The sequence below is a fragment of the Haliotis cracherodii genome, unplaced genomic scaffold (assembly GCF_022045235.1).
Source record: "Haliotis cracherodii isolate W230 unplaced genomic scaffold, xgHalCrac1.p SCAF_8, whole genome shotgun sequence".
NCBI lineage: Eukaryota > Metazoa > Mollusca > Gastropoda > Lepetellida > Haliotidae > Haliotis > Haliotis cracherodii.
Window position 1 is genome coordinate 56,238,830 of NW_027266341.1, and position 5,791 is coordinate 56,244,620.

Genomic DNA, 5,791 nt, shown 5'->3' on the forward strand with positions numbered 1-5,791 from the left:
AACCAGTTGACCAATACCATCGCTGAAAACCACTTCTTTGGTTGGAGGAAGAATTAAAATGTAGTGTGAAGTTGGTATGTTATAACTTGAAATAAACATCGTATACAATCATTATTGTTTATTTTACTTTTTATTTAGACAATAACAATCAGTGATGGTAGATAAAAGCAACAACTGATATTCATGCTATGGCAACAAAGGTGTAAGGATGTATTCAATGTGGATCCATGTAACGAACACATTCAGAAACGGTGTCCCTTTGTTAAGATATTGTTGTTGTTGTTGTTTTTTAAATAGACCATGGTGTTCACTTTATGCTAAATATGATGCTGATTTAATACTCTATAGTTTCGCATTTTTCTCACTAATACGGGTTGTATGTTTGTTAACGCCGCGCTCAGCAATATTCAAGCTACATGACGGCGGTACTGTAAATAATCGAGTCTGAACCAGACAATCCAGTCATTGACATTATGATCATCGACCCTGACAAATGATATTCGATTACATGCAATCAACCAAATCACCGAGTCTGACCACCGGATCCATTAAGTCACCTCTTATGACATGCCTAGGTTACTGGTTACCTATTTATTATCCAGGATCTCCACTGATGCTGGGCGGCGGAAGGCCCAGTGGATAAAGATTTGGCTTCAGTTTAATGCCGATGGTCCGGGTTCGATTCTATAAATGGGTGCAATGTGTGCAGCCAATGTCCGTCGCCACTGAAAGAGAGTTCACACCGACCTTAAACCCAACTCGTTCACTCACTCATTCACTGATACATAAGACATACAAAACTATGTGTATTCATATATGCATTAGTATCCATTGAGATGTATTTAATATTGCAAAATTACTGCTTGAATGCACAGAGTAACTGAAAACAATATGTGACAGGGGATTATATGCACACTGGCAGGGCAAACGTGAGCTATTGGTCTCAAGCGACATAATGTGCTGTGAGTGATTTCTTCAGGTGTATAAGCATTAAGTTTACACACACAAAAAGATTCCAGACATCTGTGCTTGTCAAAAGTACTTTATGCACACAAGATCTTTTGCCGCTCAACAGCTGTTTCGGTGTTATGAAAACTTTAACGTAGTCTTACATGTAGGTTACGCACAAGAGCAGTATTTGCTGAAACCATAGGTGAGGTCAGGTGAAATGAGTTTTAACGTCGCATTCACGATTCTTTCACTCACACGTGTACAGCGACATGTATTCACGTGTGTGGCTGCCTGTACAAGTTCAGACGTATGTCAGTTTTATAGTGCTAGCCCACTGAGATACAGAGCTCAGAGCTTTTTCAGCAATTGAGTTTTTATTCGAAGTTTCAAGATTAATTGGGTTATTACATTTTTTATTGGGTAACCAATTTTTTTTTCTTTTATCTTTTCATCATTCTCTTATTTTTCTTCCCCAAATGAGTAAACATTTTGAGATTTAAAAAAAAAGAAATGTCTTAGATGTATGTACAGGTTCTAAATATAGGCTTGACTCGGAAAGTAAATTAGCTCCGTTGTACGCATGCTGAAAAAGCTTCATTGGGTATTTACACATGCTGTTTTTTATACATTTGAGTTTTTCATTTAATGCACAGATGCTCTCACATATTGATTGCTGTAAAGCTAGGTGTCATATATTTTATGACTTTGAATTTTTTACTGAATATGGTGATAAAGGAGATTAAATCTTCACTTCCTTGACATCTGCAGAATTTGCATCTTCGTCAATAACTCGATGTTACGAATAGAATAAGCCATATCAACGAAATACTAACCAATCAGAGTCTAGAACAACACCCCGATCCGGGATTAATAGGTCATGAAAAGTTTGTTATTCCATATTGATGAAGTTGGTTCAAGCATTTCATTCTGAACTTTGTCTGAGTCACAGCTCCCCTGTAGGGATTCCGATTTTGTGATAGGTTTCCGGCAACCTAGCTATGTTTGTCGTCAGGGGCGACCAAACTGATCGGGTGATCAAACTCGGTGACTTGGTTAATTGAGCATCTGTCTCTATGTTTTTAGAAGGACATGACTACATACGAAGGGTTCATTAATCCGTAACCTTATTAATTCATACGATTTTATCGGTGACGATACCATCCCGGTTAACGAGACTTATGAAAAAATAGGATAATCCGATTGGTGAGCGTGGCAAAAACAAAACAAACTGATGTTATATATAATTCCCAACCGTTTTCAGGTGTAAAATATCGAGTATTGTTACTCCGTTATAATTTAACACGTAACCTACAAATAACTATTTGCTCTTTGTGAATCGATGAGCACGATATTAATACTAGAAAATGTAAAACATCAACGTCACAGAATACAAAGTCTCGATAATCCAGCGAAACATATTCCATTGAACTAAAAGGCAAATAGCGGAGTACCTGCTATTGACCAGCTGAGTGAGTGATTGAGTGAGTGGGTGAGTGAGAATGGTTTTACGCAGGATTTAGCAACATTCCAGCAATATCAACAGAAATGGGCCAATGTTTTCGAGATAATACAATATTGTCATAGGTGGGCTTCACACATTGTATCCATGTCGGGAATCGAAACCGGGTCTTGGAGTTTGGGTTTGGAGAGCGAACGCTTTAACCACTAGACTACCCGACCGCCCCTAATGACTAGCTGAATTTGCATGTATATGTTCAGAGACAAATAGGCAAATGCTTGAAAACTATACATACATAGTGCTTCAATATTACAATGTGTCGGCTGGACTTGGTAGATGCTTGTGATATAGATATATAATCCCTTCCAACTCCTAATAGCTAATAAACACCAGTAATCACCCCCATGGTGGAGCATTTCACAAGCAGGGAAACCCTGATAAGTAGGAATCGAAGGGACCTTGAAAAAATCCCTACTTAACAGATTTTCTTGTAAACCAACTACGACTTGCGTGCTGAATATTAAGTGTTGAACGTTTGGCCGCCTGAAAAATGCAAATGACTTTTTAAAAAATAACATCATGAGTCATACCTGATGATACTCAGGGATAATTTGAGTTTGCATATGTCTTTGTCGATATACACGACAATATATATAAAAGGTATAAGTAGTTTGTTGTTTGAGGTTTACTAACGGGTGTAAATCTACACCTTTCAAAGTTTTTGCAAACCCAATTATATTGCTTCAATAATTGACAGTCAACAACCTTATGCTCTTTCCTAAGCTGAGGGGCAAAAAAGTATATCGAGTTTGTTTTCCCATGCAATTGAAAAATGAAAAAATAAAAGTTGTTAAATGTCAATTTAATCATAGCCCAATTTGTAAAAGGAAATTTGGGGTTGGGTTATCTTGTGTAAATATAAATATGGTTCAATGAAGACCCCTGAGCACTTGTCTAGTATGGAAGTTATTTTTTTAATTTTTAAAAGTTAAATGAAATTATACTTTAATAAATAAACATGAAGAAGTATTCTTGGAGTGCTAAGTAAGCGTCATTTCAGTTCATTTTAAAAAATAATAAAACATACCTGATACAATATTAACCTTAAACACATCATATTGTCCGCTCTGTCATATTTATATGAAATATGCTCCTAGTAGGATATGATGTCATTTTTTCTCCTCCTACATGTGTTGCGTGTTGGTCGAAGAACTATCACGGCATGACAACTGTTATTATTCTGTAAATTCAAATGTCAAATGATCTTTTTACGCATCCATTCAAAGTATATGTAGGGGCGATGGGTTAACATCGTGGTTACAGCGTCGACTCGTCATTTCGAAGGTCGGGGTTTGATTCTCAATGGTTACAATGTATGGACTCCATTTTTGCCCCTCTCTGTGGGAACAGCGGTGTAAAGCATTCTACACTCACTCAATTACTAACTCATTCTCTGGGTGAATATACACCAACCATAAGGGCACCGATACTCCACCTCTCTGTCGTCTCCTTTAATTAGCCTGCGTATACGTAATCACCAGATGCCTATTAGCGCTGAACACAAGTCAAACCAGGCAAGATTATAGTCCATAATAAGCACGGAAAACGCCATCTATATTTCGATATTTTCAAAGTTGGAGTGATGTTGCCCTTTAACCAACACCCGTTAAACGGATGCCTGAAATACATCGGCGGTCTTGACTTCAAATGTATAACATCGCAGTTTCACGAAGACACAGCGCAAACAGTATGTTATTCAGGAGACTCATTGTGTCCAAAGCTGGATGTTCGGTCAGAGGAAACGCCTGGAGCTCGAACTCCACTTGTTCTTGTGCTTAAGATGCCAAGCTGGGATTGTACATTTTTTTCATGTCTAAATAACATTAAGGAAATGTTCAGGTGTTGATGCTGCAGATGTCATGGAGAGTAGTTGAAATGTTTACCACAGGTGCAGTCTACCAGACGCGTCATTCAGTGTCAGCCTGATTTTAGTCACGATGGGGACGTTTAGAGGTAAACACTCCTTTAAAATGTCTGTAAACTATCAAAACAACCTTACATTAAAAGCAAACCAGGAACCATCAACTGAATCCAAATGTAATATTTCCTCTTTCTTTAAAAACCTTAAAACTATGCTACATTTGAACTAGCGATAAAACATAAACATGACGACAAAAAAAAAACTTGCAGGAGCATCGTTAGAGAACAAAACACAGCTAACAATGGATGTGTGTGCTGTTTGAGAGATTATCTGCATGAAACCAATTCTCCAGTTAGACTTCCAAATATCTAAGATCACTACAAGTGTGTCACGCAATATACAGATCAATTTGTGTATCTTGTTCCTAAATGTACGAGACGCAGTCTTTTGCAGACTATTACGTGGCAATTAAGTGTGTTGTGTATATTATACAACTCTGTGACGGATCACCCAGCGCATCAGGGATGTAAACAGCTTATTATGCACCAACTTTAGCTCACGTTTAAGGTCTAAAGAAGGCACCGTTATAAACACTCTGCTGTCATGTTGCCCCTCAGCCGTGCAGGAGCGGTCGGGTAGCCAAATGGTTAAAGCGTTTGCTCGTCACGCCGAAGACCCGGGTTCGACCATGTGTGAAGCCCATTTCTGATGTCCCCCGCCGTGATATTGCTGAAATATTGCTAAAAGCGGCGTAAAACCATACACTCACTCACTAACTCACTCACCTTAGTCGTGCATGCAGAGTCCCAGACATATTGTCCCAATTTCGGAAATTTGATATTTTGGTCATAAAGTTTACATCCTTTAACAGATTGACTTGGGCCATCACAGAGTTGGGAAAGTATGCAACTCAACGTTTGATAGAGATAGTTTTATTATTTCTTGATTCACCCCACGTATTACGACATTACTCATAACATTACAGATGTAATAGTATGACGTAAGGTCTGAATACTTTTGATGCGTATATTTCTTAGCAATCCCAAATTTGAAAAACGTACCATTTGGCTTAGTGAAATGGATGTCACACTGATACAATTACATTAAATTTGAGCAATATATAATTTAATGTAATTGTGTGTGTGTGTGTGTGTATATATACATATATATATATATATTAAGAACAAATCTGTTTAGTTGATTTTTGTCCACATTCTGCCATATATTTGGGGGACAGTTGTCACGGAAGCATGTGACGTCATCAATTGAATCATGGCATAATTAAACTCGTGGGGGTTCTGGGTAAATGTATAGTAAAGTGGACTAAATGGAAAGGGTGGTCAGGCTCGGTGGATCCCAAGAGGGATCCCGTCTCTGTTATCGTTAGACTCTTACCCTCTCTCTTTGGGTATCCCCCGTGTGGCCAAAGTACTCTTCCTTACATGCAGCGCATTTTATTG